This window comes from Panulirus ornatus, chromosome 30 (genome assembly GCF_036320965.1).
Source record: "Panulirus ornatus isolate Po-2019 chromosome 30, ASM3632096v1, whole genome shotgun sequence".
In the NCBI taxonomy this organism is placed as follows: Eukaryota; Metazoa; Arthropoda; class Malacostraca; order Decapoda; family Palinuridae; genus Panulirus; species Panulirus ornatus.
In genome coordinates this window covers 3442763-3461337 of record NC_092253.1, presented here as the reverse complement: position 1 = coordinate 3461337, position 18575 = coordinate 3442763, and the positions used below count along the sequence as shown (strand labels likewise).

At 51.3% G+C, this 18575-nt stretch overlaps 1 protein-coding gene across 6 annotated transcripts in view; it reads left to right on the top strand.

Annotated features, from left to right (window-relative positions):
- LOC139758333 (uncharacterized) overlaps window positions 1–18575 on the top strand; it is a 102806-nt gene that overhangs the window by 78983 nt on the left and 5248 nt on the right. The window lies entirely within an intron of this gene.

Sequence of the window (18575 nt, the reverse complement as noted above, 5' to 3'; positions counted from 1 at the left end):
TGTGTGTGTGTGACCGCGGTACAGTTTGTAGGGTAATTTAGGTAATTTTGTAGGGAGGGGGGAGGACACCATGTGGTTGACCTTGGTCACTTGTTTTATTTTTATTTTTATCTACATATAAGCCCAAGTTCTTGTGAGGGAAGTTAAGAATGCTTGCCATATTATACGCGTGTCTGTTGAAGGTGATCTGTGTCGTCGCTTGTGGTGTAAACGTAAAGTGTGAACGTTGGTGGTGGTGGTGGTGGTGCGGCGGGGAGGAGGAATGTGGTGTAGTGAGAAGTGTTTCCGGAGTGCTGCGTCGTGCTGGGGGAGGGAGGGAGGGGGGTGTGTTAGCGCGGAGGGAGGGAGGAGAGGGTGGGGGGTAGGGGGAGGCGTCTGTCTGGCGCCCCGGTGTTGCGTCATCAGGGACCTGACAGCTGTGCCGCCACCCTCCCCTCCCTCAGCCTTCGACTCCTCCACCACCACCACCCTCCCCCCACTGCTACTACTACTACTCCTCTGCATCACTGTCGCACATGTGTACTCCCACTCTGCCTGAGTGCATGTTACCACCACCACCACCTCCTTCCATGCACTCAATCGTAGCTCACATCTCCCCTAAAGTATTCCCCTCAATGAAATTAGAGTCTTTTCGTGCCTGTGTGTACTGTGTCATTACATTGGAGGATGCATAGATACTCACCCTCGTTGAACAATCTTTCGTTGTTCACTTCTCTTTTATAACTTCGTAAAAGTCTCTCTCTCTCTCTCTCTCTCTCTCTCTCTCTCTCTCTCTCTCTCTCTCTCTCTCTCTCTCTCTCTCTCTCTCTCTCGTCGATGCTTGCCACTCTGTGGTGTCACGGTCGTTATGACCTATAGATTAAGGGTGAGGGTTATGTGTGGCCGATGCACCATGCCATCGGTGGTGGACATGTGTTTGGTGTTCGAGTGGCGTGGTGGGCCGGTGTGAGGCGGTGGTGCACCCAACCCCGGCGGCGGTGTCTGGCTCAGGCAAGCCGTCCAACGGCAAAGGCCCTTGCCTGTCTCCACCACTCCTAGGGCTTCTCCAGAAGGGGGTGTGTGCGTCTCGCCCCTCAGGAGCCCTACACTTGTCGCCTTTACGATGCTTTTAATGCTTGGATATACTTAAGCTCCCCCAGCCATGGCCTCTTTTTTTATTTAAACCCCCACTCGCCCAGTTCCACGATGCGACCTACCACCTCCCTGTCTGTCTGCGGCATGTGGCAGTGTGCACGGCTTCGTGCTAGAGGCATTAACAAGTCTACGGATGTGCCTCTCTTGGCTTCAGTACCTTGCGCCGTCCCAGGCTTCGTAGACTTGGATCTCATGTGATACTGTAGGACAAGTACGAAAGATTATCTCAACGTACAGATGGATTTCCTATATCAGTTAACGTTTACAACGCTTAGATTCCTTGAGTGTACATTGAAGGAAAGGTATTTTTACTCAGTCGAGTGGAATGAGTATATTCGTTGCTAAGAATTGAAACCAATCAGCTGAAAATGTACGTGGTAAACATCAATCTTTAGTAATACATAATCGGATCACATGAAGATTCGAATCCCCCCTGAGCGCTAGGCTAGTTTAGGTTTGTACCCTAACCAATCCTAGCTTATCTATCTTAACTTACCCTTGCCTCGCCAAGCGTAGAAGAACATAGGTGGGAGTCTTCACTTGATCCTTTAAGACCTTACCCAAGCCAGAATAAGATTAAAACTCCTCAAAGATTGCGACTCCATTGCGTGTGCCTGTGTTACGCGGGAAGGGCAAGGCAAAGGGTTTCAGGGAGTATTTGCTTGGCTGCGAGAGCAGCTGAGGACACATGCATCGTCATACTCTGAGGGTTGAAGGACTCTGCGAGGTTTTCAGAGGTAGTGGTGCGCGTCGTGCGTTCAACAGCTGGTGCAGGGGAGGGTAGGTGGGGCTGGTGGGCTCTCCTCTCCACCACCTCCCTGGGAAAGGGGGCTGGGGAGGATGGTTGGTTAGGACCGCTGCACCTGGAGAAGCCTCGCTTGAGAGGGGGGGCGGGAGGTTATGTGCCTGAGGAGTTAAGAAGGGATTTAAAGGAGAAATACAGACCTTGGAGTCGAGGGGGGGCAAAGTGTTAAGGTTTGTGTTCGAAAATGTCGAGATATGGTCTTCGTAGTTAAGAATGGTAGGGGAAGAAGACGCAGATTTCATGCTCATATCAAGGATTATCATCTCCGTGTGTATGGATTTACTTCTGATTATTTATTTTCAAATCGATCCCACTTGGAGAAGACGGTGAGTGAACTCCTCAAACCGAGCGGAGGGAGGGAGGGTCATCATTCCCTTGCGTCGCATGAAACTGGACATTGAGACAACGCCCCGCAGATCCCACGCTACGGGTTCAAGACATGGCCAGCCCAATGGATGGGGGTTGTTTGGCAGGCTGGCTGTCTAGGCCGAGATGATGATGATGATACCCTCCTCCTTCGCTCACTTGGAGATGTATAAACGGGACGACTCGTTCCTCAGGTGAGGCCAGTCAAGAGCGGTTCGTTGCCTTCCATGAAAAAAAAAAAAAAAGCTTTGTTTTAAACCTGGACTGGAATCATCATCGTGGGTCAGTCAGTCAGTCAGTCAGTTTGGCGTTGAATGGCACGCTCGGCCGCGGTGTTAAAACCTTTACCTCGTCAACATCATTAACACTGGCGTTTCCAGGAGTCATTCCAGGCGGTGCCTTTGACCGTGAGGAAGAACCTTGGGCAGGATGGTTGAACTCATGCGGTCTTGGAAAGGGTTAAGAGGCACTTGTTGTTTTTTTCTTTCCTCTTGTAATGACTCGCTGAGAAATGACAAGCTTTCAGAAGATTAGTGTAATAGCTTCCGTTTACCCGAGAGTCAATAAGACGTTGATGACACCCCCCCTTTTTTTTTCCCGCTGTGTATTTCTGAGACGATGCCATGAGATAGTGCTGTGGCTGATACTAAATCCTCCCGTGAGGCTACAACATGCTGGGCCTTTGTGTGTGTGTGTGTGTGTGTTCCAGGGTCGTAAAGATCTCTTGTGTGATTTCTCGGTCGAATTAACATTGTCTTTTTCTTTTCACGGATTGTCAATCAGTTCCCCGAGACTGCGTGCGATACAGCTCCGTTTATTTTATGAATATCTGGTCGACTTACAGCTGTATCCAGGCGGGGTGGCTGTAGTAGACACGACTTAAGGTTGAGTGTCAGCTTCTGGTAGGAATTAATCAGCCTTCTGAGACGCCCGGACAGGTTGGCGAAGGCGTTTGTTCATTGGTTAATATGTGTGGCGGGGAGACGCGCAACCACGAGACCAAATCCGGACGATGTAACCCAAACCCAGCGCGACCTTGGTGGGTGTCGTTGGTGTGGTGGAGGAGGGTGGCGACGACGACGCAGGAAGGGAAGGAGGTAGGTACCAGTTGTGGTGGTTGGGGGAGGAGGAGGAGGAAGGGTGGTACAGAAGGTGTAGTTTAGAAAGGAAGTGTGTAATAATGGAAGGGGATACTTAAGAGGATGAGATTGTGGAAGTCCAGTTTGCCAGCAAGTCTGTTGCCAGTGTCTTTTGGGGCTGGAGGTAGGTAGGGTGGGCTGTTGATGTGTGTGGTAGGGAGGACGAGACTGGTTATCTAGGGGAAGTCGTTACTTGACGTGAAGGTGTTCATGGGATGACCACTGTTGGGGATACGTATGTATTATTAGATACAAAAGGAAGGAACGATTTGTTATGTTGATAAAGGGGTTAGTTAGACACACACTGCTTGCTCCAGCAACTGTCGCCTCCTTAGACACAACACGGCGACGACGATGATCATCCAGTCTTAGGGTGGGTGAGTGGTAGCCAACGGCAGGTGGTGGTAGGCTGGCACGCTCGTCGTGGAACCCCAACGTTGTACCTTGTATAACCTTTGTGGGAGAGGGGACATACCCCTCCCAGATGGTTGACGGGAAGACGTGTACAGGGACCACTAAGGTTTAGGTGTTGTCGTGTGTAGTTCATAGGCCGCCGCACGAACCCTCGTAGGGGATTGTGTATGTATTGTGAGGTTTGAACACACACACACACACACACACACACACACAGCGCGCGGAGGAGGGGGAGGAGGAGGAGGGCCGTGTTGGAATGCGGCCGTTATGTGGGGCACAGGCATGCAGGTGTTGGCGTGGGAAGTGCGCTACTATTCCCCTCGCCACCCTGGTGGTGGGGAGGTGGGCGTTGTAGCCAGGCCTCGTGTCACGCCATCACGACGAAAATCCAGCATCGCGGGGTCGAAGCCAGAAGACGAGTTGAACGCCCACGTTTTATATGTCAGCTGGGTCACCGCAGAGGCGGTGCCGACCACCGGTAGTGTAGCTGATAACGATTTTATAAGTTGCACGGCATCGTGTGTTTTGGCGAGGTGTTGCAAAGTGTTGCCGTAAGCCATGGCATCGTGTATTGAAGTCGTGAGGTGTTGCCGTATTCCCCCCTGGCATCGTTTATTGAAAGTAAGGTGTTGCTGAGGTGCCTGGCATCGTGTGTTGTACTGAAGTATTGGAAGAATTACGGTAAGCCCTTTGTATCGTGTGTTGCAGTAAAGTGTTGCAACGCAGGTTGCCGTGATCGCCTGCAACGTGCGTTATGGTAAAGTGTTGCAGGGTTCGCTCTTGTTTTTGCTCCGGCACTGTATCACATTGTGGGCCTAACTGCGTTTGTGTGGCGTTATCGGAAGCATCAAGGTGTTATATGTGCCTGAGCATTATTTATAATGCCCTCAGGGTAAGGCCGAATAGTGAGATTCTCTTGCGAGCTTAAATATAACTTGGTTGTTGTCGTCAGAACTGCGAGTCTCGCTTCCCACACAAGATAAAGCACTGATACGTCTTGAACGCTTTTTCCTGTGCCATACATAAAACGTGATCTAAGGGTCGACCCATAGAATTCCTCGTTGTATAATTGACACGTTTGTCCGAGGTGCGACGGTGGTATGCGACCTCGCCCTAGGAGCGCCCAGTTAACCCAACTTCCAGCGGTGCCTCGGGTCACGTCAGGTTAGAGGAGGAGGGCTTGACAAACGTGGCTCAGTAATACTTGTGGCCATAGACACAACCCCTCCACCCCCATGCCTCCAAATAAACCTGGGGCTGAAAGCAGGTATAGGTCGTCTGTCTCAGCCCGCCACACAGGGTGGATGTTTACTACGAATGTTTGCCTCCGTCACCTTGTGCTGGAGCCAGGGAGGTGATTGATGACGACGGGGCGGAGGGGAGGAGGTGGGTCTTCCGCCTCACGTCAGGTGAAGCAAACCCAGAAGTACTGTTCCCCCAACCCCCTTTGGGCGGTCTCCATACCTCCGTCCAGTTCCCGACAAGCGAGTTACAACGATGTTTTTCATATGGTTTTTCCTCGTGTTGTAGGTGGTGTAACTACTACTACCAATCTACGACGAGATGTAGGTCGTGATGGCAGGGTCTGACGCCTGGCGGCACCCGTGAATGAAGGAATGAGGAGGTTGTACGTACCTTAAGGTGTATGGGTAGAGTGTGACGACCCCACCCCACCCCACCCAGCGCCTCTCCCGTCATAACACCAGCTGATTCCTCCAAATCAGGGTCTAGGTCATGCTTACAATGGACTAGCACTGCCTATCCTCCCCCATCTCTCTCTCTCTCTCTCTCTCTCTCTCTCTCTCTCTCTCTCTCTCTCTCTCTCTCTCTCTCTCTCTCTCCTCCCCACCGTAGCTACTGTGCATTGTGGCCGACGTGGCGACATTCGTCGTACGCTCTACTCAAATCATCCGTAACGAAGGCAGTGACTTTGAACACGTCAGGTCTGTGGCATTTGACATTATCCAGTGTTTGAAGTGTGGTGCCAGTGCTTGTGTCCCTGATGATAATGTTCAGGGCAACTGGTAGTCTGGGTTGCTTGGCGCTCGGCTCGGTTCTTCCCTCGCTGCTCTGTGGTAGACTTTCCTGTGATGTTTACATCCAGACTTTCCCTGTGTGTTGGTCGAGAGCGCCTCCTGTAGGTCAGGGCCTCTCCTCTTCCACGGACTCTGGGCAGGGCTTGATGACGGGAGCTGGTGCGGTAATCTACAGTCTCTCTCTCTCTCTCTCTCTCTCTCTCTCTCTCTCTCTCTCTCTCTCTCTCTCTCTCTCTCTCTCTCTCATTCATTGCTAGATGGTCTTTGTAACGGCCTCCTGCTCGAGCTGTAATTATGGCGGAGGGTTGGGAGGGCGGGAGGAGGAGTTGTAGTCGTGGTTAGGTACAACAAGAGAGAGAGGAGTCGTCGTACTGCACACACACACACACACACACACACACACACACACACACACACACGATGTCCTTGGCCATTTGGTGATTTTCGTCGACCGTTTCAAAGGTAATGATGATGATGATGGACAAACGAAAAGGAAATTGGATGGTAATGCACCAGGTATAGAATTGCACATATGGTAATAGTAGTGGTGTGATGCGCGTTGTAGTAGTTGTAGTAGTAGTTAGGGAGGAGCATCTGGAAAGGGAGAGTTGTAGCCTCAAAACATATTATTAGACCGGATTCTTGTAGTAAGTGGCAGCAGCATAGTAGTAGTAGTAGTAGTAGTAGTTACCGTTATGAATGGTGGTGGCGATGGTAGTAGTAGTAGTTACCGTTATGAATGGTGGTGGTAGTAGTTGTAGTAGTTACCGTTATGAATGGTGGTGGTGGTGGTAGTAGTAGTAGAGTTGCCGTTATAAATGGTGGTGATTGCAGGGAGTCCCATGGCCTCGAGTGCCTTGTGCTGGCCAGTGTGGTTGTTGCGTCAACAGCCTTCTGGGCCCCGGTGCTATATATAGCCCGGTCCACGTGTTGGCAACGTGCCCTGGTGGACGGGCAGGGCTGGGGGTGGGGTGGTGGGACGGGGGAGCTGGCTGACTGGCTGCCTCAACTGCCGCCCATATCCTCAGGTGATGGGGGAAGGAAGGGGGGCGGGATCGAACCTTTCTTTCCCGATATACGCAATTTCGTGTTGATGAACGATGATGATACATGTCATTGTCTGAAGGGAAAGGAAATTGAGGGGGGAAAAGAGGGTACCGGTGTTAAGACTAGACTTCTAGAACGCTTTTTGACGATTATGGTCATGTAGGCAAGCTCATTAGGCGCGCGTATGTAAGGAATGAATGGGCCTATCTGACCGTCCAATAGCCGGAGGCCCAAGACTGATGATGGTTAACGGCAGAGAATCGACTGTCTCCTCCTGTTAACGGTATACCCCCAGGGTACTTCACTGGCTCCCCCACCTTACTGTTCCCCAGTTACGTGACGCAGAACTACCACGTTAGCAGCTTCGTCTGCGGTTCGTGCTTCCGAGATGAAAAGTGACAGGGACGTCAGCATTAATCTTCCATTTGGTCACCGTAGGGAAAGATGATGTTAAGTGGGGAAGTAAAACAACTTCATAGAACCAAAAAAAAAAAAAAATAAAGATAAAAAGGTCGTTTCGTGGAGATGAATCTAGGTTGGATATTTGAACTTTTAATGAACAGCGTCTAAAGCACAGCTTGTGTTCTAGTAAGATCTTTATAAACACGGAGATATATATAGCTTGATATTGCCCAGAGGTTGGGCACCTCCTAGTGTGGAATCTGTAAAACAATTCACTCCACCGGTGTTGGATGCACACGCGAGACGCACGCACCGTTGGACACCAAAGACCTGCAGGAGACGGTAGTGTTTTAATTTTTTGTTCTCTCCTCCTCCTCCCCTCATCCTTGTCATCACCAGGTAACTGGAAGGCGTGCATTGCAAGGCTGGGGACTCCCGCTTACCGTGTGGGAGAGAGAGAGAGAGATCATCTTCCTAGAGTCCCAGAGACTGCAGCCCTCCTCCTTAACCTGCTGACGAAGACGATATTCCCTCATGACACACACACACACACGCACACAGAGGATGATGGGAAGTATGAGGGAAAGCAGCTCAGATGCAAGGGATCATAGTATGTGTGTTCACCCGTGCTCCCGATAGGTATAAGGGGGTAAACACGGGAAGACCACATGACTTATTAAACCAGCTGGGCAGCTGCATCCAAGGTGCGCAGGACCGGCCACGTTGCACAACTGATTTGAAAATTTGATTGCAGCAACAGACAACCTGGTGGACCAGGGCCTTCCCCCGGGAAGCGTGGTTGCAGACGGGTGTTTACAGGCACATAGTAACATCTAGGACAAGCCTAAGTTTATATATATATATATATATATATATATATATATATATATATATATATATATATATATATATATATATATATTGTGGTTAGTTGTAGGAGGAACGGTGAACGAGTGAGGAGGGCGCGGGATCTGGTATGGATGGGTTGGAAAGGTATCAGACGCAGGGTAGCGAAGATGGGTACGTGTTTTGCTGTTTTATCAGCCCAAGTGACCATCGAAGGCGATAAGGGTTATCGGGTGCCCGCATCTGTTGGAGAGCCTTATCAGCTGGGTGATGTTCGTTAGGCTTGGCATTGCCGGTGGGTATACCCCCACTACCTTCCCTTTGGCCATGAGAGACGCGACGTGGCAGCTGTGGTCGTGGCCTCCACAAGTGTGTGTGTACCTGGCTTAGGCTGATTGTGTGTGTGTGTGTGTGTGTGTGTGTGTGTGTGTGTGTGTGTGTGTGTGTGTGTAAGACTTCATAAGGCTGCTCCAGGTATCTGTTCATTGTTGACATCAAGTTTTGTTAATTATGAGCAACACTTTTAGACGTTTTATTAATTTATTAGTACAAGATTTTGTTAACCGTGTTTTCTTTCCGTAACCAGTTATGTGTGTGTGTGTGAGAGAGAGAGAGAGAGAGAGAGAGAGAGAGAGAGAGAGAGAGAGAGAGAGAGAGAATGTCAGTCAGGGTGAGGGCTTGCGTACTGGTGGTGATGGTGGTGGTCCTGTTGTGACAGTTGTGGCGTACGGTAGCGATGCTTAGGGGGTGCAGGTCCTGACCAACTGATGGGGTTGCGGTGGGGGGGAGAGAGTATGGCTGGGAGATGATATGCCTGGCTGTGTCACAATGTGGTAACACAAGCCACCCCGGGGTTCCTTCCTGTCTGTGGCATCATGCTTAGCGGGAGAAGGCTTTGTGGGGGCCAGTGGCTTCTGGCCTGTAGCGGGATGGTTGCAAGGGCAGCGTGGAGGCGAGTCTGGGGCGTCCTGGGCACGGAGAGGGGGGTCATTGGAGTGGGGGGCAAGTCTTTTAGGAGGGGGGGAAGGGCTCTGGGTACTATAAGTATTTGATCTTAGACTTAAAATAGGCTGAAAGAATATGGAAAAAGTTGCATAGTAGAAAAGAGACGTGTGTATACATATGTGTATAGTGGTGGCGGTGGTGTGGAAGCTGGAGAGGTTGTGGCATTGATATACGCATGTTATCAGTGTGTGTATTTGTTCAGTAAGTGTGCGTGTGCGTGTGTGATTACCATTGGCATTACTGGGAGAGAAGTGTATGTTTGTTGCTCCGTCGTCTCTTGATCTTGGATATACTTACCATTTTTTTTTTTTTTTTTTTTTTTAATGGGAAAGGGAGGCTAGGGAAAAATGGGAGAGGCCAAAGCCAAGTATGTGTGTGTGTGTGTGTGTGTGTGTGTGTGTGTTGGGGTTGGGGAGAGAACTGATCTGGACGTTCATTCGTCGTAGTAGTTTTTGTCTGGTGTCCAAGGGCAGCCGGGCGTCGTAAACAGCTGGTGCTGGTGCCCTACGTGCGTATTAAGGGAGAGTGGATCGGAAGGGCGACCTAAACTTGCAAATGTTAGTCGTGTAGGCTTTGTCTTAGCTAGACTAGGGTAGTGACTGGCTGGCTGACTCACTCTCTCTCTCTCTCTCTCTCTCTCTCTCTCTCTCTCTCTCTCTCTCTCTCTCTCTCTCTCCACTACTGCGTTATCCCCTTCCTCCATCAGTTACCTTCTGACGTGGAGAGAGAGAGAGAGAGAGAGAGAGAGAGAGAGAGAGAGAGACTTTATTCCCCTGCGAATGACGTGTTCGCGATTATCTCTTCCTCTGTAGTCTTGGTCAGCGTACCCGGGGAAGCATGTTATGGTGTGTGAGGAACAAGGGTGGTGTGATGGTGCTGCATGTGGGTCGTTTTGGAAGGGTAGTGTTGTGGTGGCAGTGGGGGGGGGGGGGGTTGTTGTATGGGCCATCTCAAGGCTAGTGTTGTGGCTGCGGTACCTCTCTATGGGCCATTCCAAAAGTAGTGGAGGATAGCGGCTTGTCGCTAGGCCGTCCCTCTGAAACCCCCCCACGTCTCGTCCATTTTTCGCGCGTCCTCGGTTGCCGCTGTGATTAAAACACACACCTCGCCACTTGACATTCGGCTCCGCTGTCATGCCAGTAGTAAACCCCCAGTGGCCGGGAAGACTACAGGTACTTGTGATGGTAAATAGGATTAACGTGGTCTAGGAAGCAGGGAGGTGCGAACCTGTGTGCGTTTGAGCTCTTCACTCCGTCCACCGCCTTCCGTCACCCAACACTGCTGCTTTGGTCACCACAACCCTGGAAGAGAGAGAGAACACAGTTAGTGGAATTATTGCACCTTGTTACTTGGGAAACAGTATAGTGAAATTCACAGAAAACGTTGTTTTTGGTCGAAAAGGAAATTGAGTAATACATAAATCGCCTCTTATTTATTTTACCCCTACGTGTGTGTATTTAACTCTTGCTTGTGTTGCATGGTTGGGTTTCTACGTCCAGCCATTACGAAACTGTTTGCGGAACACTGTATCGTCATCCCGTCTCTCTCTCTCTCTCTCTCTCTCTCTCTCTCTCTCTCTCTCTCTCTCTCTGGTTGACCGGGTCGACCAGCTACCATTGTCGTAGCCGCCTCTTGTGTATAGGGCCGCCGCCACCGCCGCTGTCAGCTGTCGGCCGCACGGCACCGTGGCGAGGTGGCCGCACGTAATTACCTGTGGGAGTCAATTGCTCGGGCCATGCAGGCCTCCCTGAGAGAGAGGCGTGGACAGGTTGGGTTGTTGGGGCCGCCATTCATATCCGTGTCACGCTGACTGGGGTCTTCACACAAGCTTACCGACGCCAGTTTTAATGACTGTCATGTGCTGATTTTATTCTTCTCTCACACACGCGGGGGAGCTGGTAGAGTGCGTGAGGTGTGGGCGTTGAGGTGCAGCGTGGAGTACGCCAGGATTTGTGAGTGTAGAGTGCGTGGGGAGGAGGCGTGGTGTGGGCGGTAGTTGTGGTGGGAGGGCCGGAAGCCTGGTGGCCAGTGGAGCCTCCGCCAGATGGCGGGAATCGTGTGAAGTGGTCACAGTCCTCCTCCTCCTGCTTCTCCTCCTCCTCTTCCTCCAAGTCCTTGCCTTCCCTCCTTTTCTCCCCCGACTCTTAAAACAACCTGCCCCTGACTCGCTGTGTCACCCATCATCCCCGTGCGTGCGGTGTGAGCAGGCTCTCGCCACAAACAACAGCTGTGCTCGCCTATCATGCAGCAAGGGAAGGAGGAGGGAGGTCAAGTTACAACTCGTGTGTTGGTGTAGTAAGTAATCCTGGAATCCTTACCGAGTCTTAACAGATGAAGCCGAATGTAGGTTACTCCCGGTTAGTCAGTCTGTTAAATTCTAGTTTCAGGCAGAGGTAGAAAGCCTTCAGGGGGTCATGTCACCTGCTGAGAACCATTCTCCTGTTGGAAAGGCATCAGAATCCAACACATGGTACATTAGACTTTATAACATTTTCCTGACCAGGAGCATATTTGTGTTATGACCTCAACCAATAATGTTTTTTTCTGTGAATTTCGATTATTTTCGTATTGAAGCTTCCCTTCCACGTAGTTTACTTGGAAATCAGGACCTCGTGTGTGTGGTGATATGAACATTTTTCTTTTCTTTCGGCAAACATTCGGGCATCGGATGGTCTACGTCTTGGTGCTGTTATTCTCTCCTGCCTAATATTGACGGGAAAAAGAGAAATGACGCCTTTTCTGTCAAAAGGTTTCAATTGGTTATTAACGCGCGTGCTTTCTTGTCTGCTTGTTTGTTAGGGTTGGTTGTTTAGTCCTAGTGTGTGTCGAGTGGGCCTCTGGCCTGGCCGTAACTGGTTTAGGCCAACCTTACCTTCCATCTTCCCCTCCTCTTCAAGAATCCATCTTGCCATCTTCAATTCTGTTCGTCACGTAGTTAGTCTTTCCCATTCCATAACCTCCTCCGCCTCCTCCTCCTCCTCCCACTTTTGTCTTCCCTTCCTGTATTCTCTCCTGTCGTTTATATACCTCACTTTCCTCCCTCTGCCAACCCTGCCGCGCACCCCACCGTCTTTACCACCAAAGCCTTGACAGTGTTTCCCTATATTACGCATCCCCTTCGTCCTCCTCCCTCCTGAGTCGTAGGAAGTATCTGGGTAAGCCAACTCAGAGACGGCTGACACAGGCGATTGAATAAATATAATCAGCGTGGCGTTAGTGATGCCCTCCCTCCCTCAGGTGGGTGTAAGGGCCTTCCTCCCTCTCTCCCTACCTCCAGCCGCTGGAGGGGAGGGAAGTGAGGCAAGGAGGGAGGCGGGGGAGTATCGATGGAGTTGGGAGGAGTTTGATGGAAGGGGTGACAGCACTGATGTTGTTTGTTTTATGAGGGTGTATGAGGTAATATGGTGAAGGTTTAGTGCAGGGACGTGCCCTCCCAACCACACACACGCACACACCCTCCCTCCCTTTTGTGTGGTCGATATTTGCGGTCGAGCTGTATTCGCAAACAACGATGTTTTCTTCCGTAACGCGATCTTCGACACTCTCCGACATGTGTTGAATGGGCCAGCGGTGGCACGTTTCTATACGTAAACACCCCCGGATGCAACGAAGGCAGCTGAATCGGAAGATGAGCCGCCCAGATTCTGGAGGCAAGAGGGAGTGCTAGTAAACCCCCAGATTGACACCCCCCTCCCCCCCAACTCTGTAGTGTAGGTGTTGGTTAGAGAAGCTGTAGGAGGGGGTTTGGTTTGCGAGTGGGGGGAATGAAAGGCCAGTCTTATAACGAAGTGGGGGGTTGTTAGGTGGGGGGGTGTCAGCAGTGAGAACTGGCTGGGCTCGGGGGGGGGAAGGGTTCTGTAGGTAAGGGGAGCGCGTATTATAGCCTCTCGTGAGAAGTTCAGTGTGTGCGAAGGAGAGAGAGAGAGAGAGATGGGGGTGTGTGCGGGAGGTAGTTTTGAGCAGCTAGGAAGAAGTGAGGGGAAGAGGAGGAGGAGGAGAGGTAATGTGTGTGGGTGTATGTGTGTGTGGAGGAGGGAGGGTAAAGATGACCGCGAGGTAGTAGCGTTTTGTCAGGCTGGGAGGGAGCGATATGCTGGCTGTACTTTAAATGTTACTAAAGGGGAGGAGGGCAGATGCGCGTGCTGGCCTCTGGAATGTTGGCCCTGGGAAAGAATACCCCCGCCTATATAGCAGGAGGCATTGTGACTGATCAGAGGTTAGGGAGGGAGGGGAGATAAGTGGGTTTCCTATCCTTGTGTAGCAAGACGTATAACAGACCTTAGTGGGAGGGATAGGGTGATGGAGGAGGAGAAGGCTGTGATGGGCGCCGCTGTGGTGTTGGTGGTGGTGGTGATGGCCCCAGCGGCGGCGGCGGCAGGAGGAGCCGTCGGCCCCGCTGGAGCCGGAGCGGCAGCGGTAGCGTCGGCCGCCTTGCGTCACGCTCCTCCCGGCCTGAGTCAAGGACAGTCCACACTCGCAGCTCCTGCCATCGCCCTCCTCCTCCGCACTTTTTTTTTTTTTTTTTTTTTTTTTTTACCCTTCCTCTTCGTCGTCCTCTTATATCCCCCTCTCCGTTCTGCTCTATCCTCAGCTTCATCCAACCCTCTTGGTCCTCTCCTCCTTAATTCTCTTTTGCTCTTATTATTTTCCTCCTACTTGCACTTGTTTCATCCTCTCCCTTCATCTTTCCCATCGTGCACACCCCCTTCTCAACACCACACACAACATTACCGGCCGACCACTAACCCAAACCAGCTCACGCTAGTATCACATGTCCGGTCTAGCATCATTTCCTCTCTCCGAGCGTGGGGGCCTCTCCTCCTCCTCCTCCTCATCTTGGCAGCATGGGCTAAGCGTGGTGGCCTTCAGTGCACTGGAGGCCTGGTGAGCCTCAGCCCTGAGGAGGGAGGGGTGGATGTCACACAGGCGGGGCATGGCGTGTGTAGTCTTTCTGGATCGAGGAACCTATCAACAGGATCACCAATGGCTTTGGTGCTGCAGTGCCTTCCTCATCAAGCATATCCACTTGTTTTTGACGCAGGCTTGTGTAATTACACTCCGCACACGCATCCCCATTCATTCTCTCACGATATTCACTTATATTTTCATTCATTGTATACTTTTCCCTTCTCTTAACCTTCAGCCACTCGCTCAAGTCGATCTGATGATACTCCTGGACAGGTCTCGCAGCAATCCATCATTTGCCTTCAGGTTCTTACCCATGCCTCACTATGAGAGAATGAACCACATGCTATATCACATTGCGTTCGCAAGCATGTGCTTTTGCATTTCTAAGCGTGTGTGTGTGTGTATGTGTACACCTAGAGACGCTTCTTTCTTGTACCAAAGGTCTTTACAGCTCTGTAACTTGTGGCTTGGTCTGTGTTTGCGTGTGCGAGAGAATTCTTCATTACTTTTTCGTACGAGGTTTTTGCCAAAATGTCAGGGGAAAAGGCGCGCATCGCCGCTTACCCTAGGAAAATCTAGGTTTATCAACAACTTTCTTTGAGTCGTGTGAGCTAACGTGTTGTCAAATGATATTGTGTATGTGAGGTGGAGAGAGAAAGAGAGTGAGGGTTTGTGGACTCGATGTCAGTGGCCCACGTGCGGTGGGTAAGGCTAGAGAGAGAGAGAGAGAGAGAGAGAGAGAGAGAGAGAGAGAGAGAGAGAGAGAGAACCTGCGTAGGCGGACTTGCATATTCGTGACCTTTGGGTCTTCGTAAACCTGTTACGTATACGGGTGGTTAGAATTTCTAGGTCCGCAGGTATTGGAAACTCTTATTCTCAATCCGCTTGACTTGTTTTTGGCATTGTGGTGTTATGTTAACGTCCGCACCCCCCGACCTTGACTGACACACTAGGTGTAGAGGCAACTTGATGTGTGCAGACTAGTGACAATGTGGGTTTACGTGGGGAGTGGATTTATACTAAACGATGACGGGTTGCCAGTTTACCTCGTTATTGTGATGTATACTAACTGATGATTAGTTAGTCAGTTTACCTCCTAACTTTAAAGTATACTGACTGGTAATTGGATGTGGGTTTACCTCTTGAGCGAAAGTGTATACTAAAACACCCTTCTCTGAACACAGGATGTTTTTATTTTACCTCACCAGTAACGGATGTTTTCCACGCGGTGTATGATGCACTCGTAAACGCACTTATAAACACCCTCGCCTGTTTCATGCAAGGCTGGGGAACCCCCTTTTTTGGGGGGGGGGGGGGAGAAGGGACCTGGCGTTATGATATTTGCCCTTTGAAAGACAGCAAGGGCGAGAGGACGAGGAGTGAGGGGCGTGTGTCACACAGGGAGGCGACCTTGCTTTCTCGAGCTTGAGCCTGCGTGATAAGGCTTCTTCTCCGTGCGTTATGATAAAAGTCAGAATTCGGTTTTGTTTAATGGCGTACTTTGCTTTACAGTGTCTCTGTACGGTGCGTACCACCCCAGGGGACATACGGGTGTGTTTATAACATGTCTCATACTGCCATTTAGATGTAATATATGTCTGGGTACAGCAGTTAAGCTCCTCGACCTTGGCTCTATATATATATATATACGGGTTGAAGGTCGGCTTCTAACTTGCGCATGATCTGGACTTCCTTATTATGTATATATCCCTTAGTTCTCGCCCTCCTGTTGTTCCCCCTCTAATGCAGCCCTACTCCCTCCTCCTCCTCCTCCGGACGGACGCCACTCATTACCCGTCGTCTGTATTCGTATAGGCTGGTGGAGGGGCTGGCGCCTAACCTAACCTCGTACGCCTTATTCCACCGTAGGCTAGTGACTCTGGGCGGCGGCTCAGGCACCTCCCTCCCATCTTCTTCCCCTTCGTGTAAATCATGTGTTGCTAGGTTCCCTACGGGACCTTCCCGCCACCACAACCCCGTCATACCTCCTCCTTAGCCATTGACCTTTTCTTGTGTGTGCTTAATTTGCCTTTCTCACGTATCCTTCCTTAACCCCCCTCCCCTCTTCCCCCTTCCTCCCTCCCTCCCACCTGCGTCACCTTCCCCCTTCCCCTTCCTCCCTCCTGCGTCACCTGCTACCTCATACTCCCCCCCTCCGTAGACTGGCTCTACCCCTTTAATGCTGCGTTCCGGCGTCTAGCTCGCGTCTCGCCAATTCCATACACTAGGGCCCCACGGTGGAGAGTTAGAGAAAACGGGGGTTATAGGTGGATGGGTAGGTAGGTTAGTGGGGAGGAGGAGGGTGGCGGTGGGTGACCCTGTGACTCCCTCCCCTCCATCATCCGGGCCCCGCCTCTTACCTCAACTCGTACTCTCTCTACGTTCCCTTACCCGCCTCCCGAAACTCTCCTTCCTCCTCTCACTGTCTACCATACTCTCTCTCTCTCTCTCTCTCTGCGTCCTTTTATCACCTCCCTCCCCCATCCTCCGTGCCACAGACGCCACGCCTCTCCCAGGGTTACGCAACCTTTCGTACTGTCTGGGCGCTGGTGTTCTACATGCGTAGTGATGGTGGTGGTAGGGCGGAGGAGGGTCCTCACCGGGAGGTGGCAGTAGACTCAGCCTAGACGAAGACACCCCCCGCCCTCCCCTTCCCATACTTCTTTACTTTTTCGTGATGTGTGGTGGTAGGAGGAGGGGACAAGGCACGGGTGAGGGTGTATGGCGTATATACTGGTGTGGATGTTTAGTGGTGGGAGGGGCCGGATGTGGCACTGACACGGGGACGCTGTTTTGGTGGAGGCTAAGTGATGGTAGAGGGAGGAGGTGGAGGCAGCAGCAGCCAGCCACAACATGATGTGTGGTGGTGCAGGTCAGGGGTGGGTGGTGTTGAGAGCGACCCTGTGCTCCACACCACTAATCATATACTCTGTATTCACCATTACTTATCTCATTACAAGGGGGCGGGGGCAGGGGTAGGGTTAGCCTCAATCCCGCTAGCTCTAACCCTGTAACCCTTCCTAACCCCACCAGTCCAGTCACTTGTCCGCCCGTCATCAAACCTCACCCTGTAGTCTTGTTTGTCGTTATTTGTTACTCGTTTTCTCGACTCGTATCTTTACCTGCTTTCTATATTTTCACACGGTCCTCTCACCCCACTTCACTTTTCCACACACACCCCCCCTACATCCCAACCCCCAAAGCCACATTATTTATGTGTCGTTCTCAGTTCATTTGTGGAAAGAGGGATTGATACAAATTTGGGTGAATACATGCAGTTAAGATTAACAGAAGGCAGGGATTAACATTTAAGAAATGAGCAGTGTGTGTGTGTGTAAGAGCCTGCCTTGGGTACGTTTGGAAGAAAAGAGGAGGATGTAGAGCGGGTGTCTGGTTTGGTTACCTGTCTCTCATACGGCCTAGGGTCCGATTTGTGGTACAGTGTTAAGTAGACTCGGGTGCGTGCGTGCGTGCTGCGCGTCCTTTCAGCCCGGCCCTAACTGTGAAACGGAGGCTTCGTATGTGTGTGGGGGAAGTCGGGAGTCCACAGTAGGGCCAAAGCGGGTGAGGTAGGGTACAAAATGTACAGTAAGCGCGTGGCGAGGGGAGGGAGCAAGGTGAGGGGTATGAAGTTGGTGGTCTGCTGCATTGATCGCAGGCCTTGGGGCGGCGGCGGCGGTGGCGGCGGGCGGCCGCCTGGGGACACTGCTGACCTTGAGTTGTTCAACTGCGGCCCAGGGCATTGGGGAAGGGGGGCGGGGGGCACCGAGCTTGATCTGCAGGGCAGCCTTGACCACCTTTTGGGGTGGTTGGTGATGGCCATTCGTGAGAGATGGACCGAAGTCTCGAATTCATCTTAACACAGTGGCTAAATCACGTAAAAAGGGGGGGGGGGGGATACTGCAGTGGTTGTAGGAAAAGAAAAAAAACAGTTGCTTCGTAAAATTACAAGGGGAAACATCAGCACTTTTGACCGTTGTAAAGATAGGTAATAAGCGAGCAAATGTAGTACTGAAGGAGGAGGTCATGAAGGGGTGGTCATACACACACACACACACAGTTGGAATGGTTTGTCGCTCCAGGTCGTATTATTCCAGTTCAGAATTCATGGAAGGTGAGGACGGACGGAAGGTAGGTCAGTAGTGGTGGTGGCCGTCCGGGTCACGGACGGGCGAGGATCCCAGTAAATTCGGGAGGAATCGTGGAGGAGAGGAATTCCAGTCACGTGGAGACCCGACGGTCTGTAGGCCTGGGCACGTCTCCCGGTCTTCCTCCTCATTTCCAATTCTCTGTCGAGGTATTATAGACTGGCAAGGAACACTGTGAGTGGATAGTGGTACCTTCATGTGGCAGTAAAACCAGGGAAACAATTGAGAGCCGAGACTAAATGCGGTGTTTGTGTTTGACGCAGAGCGTCATGATGATTTTCCTGTTACCAGCGAGTTCTTTATCCCTGGCGGCTGTTGACCTTCC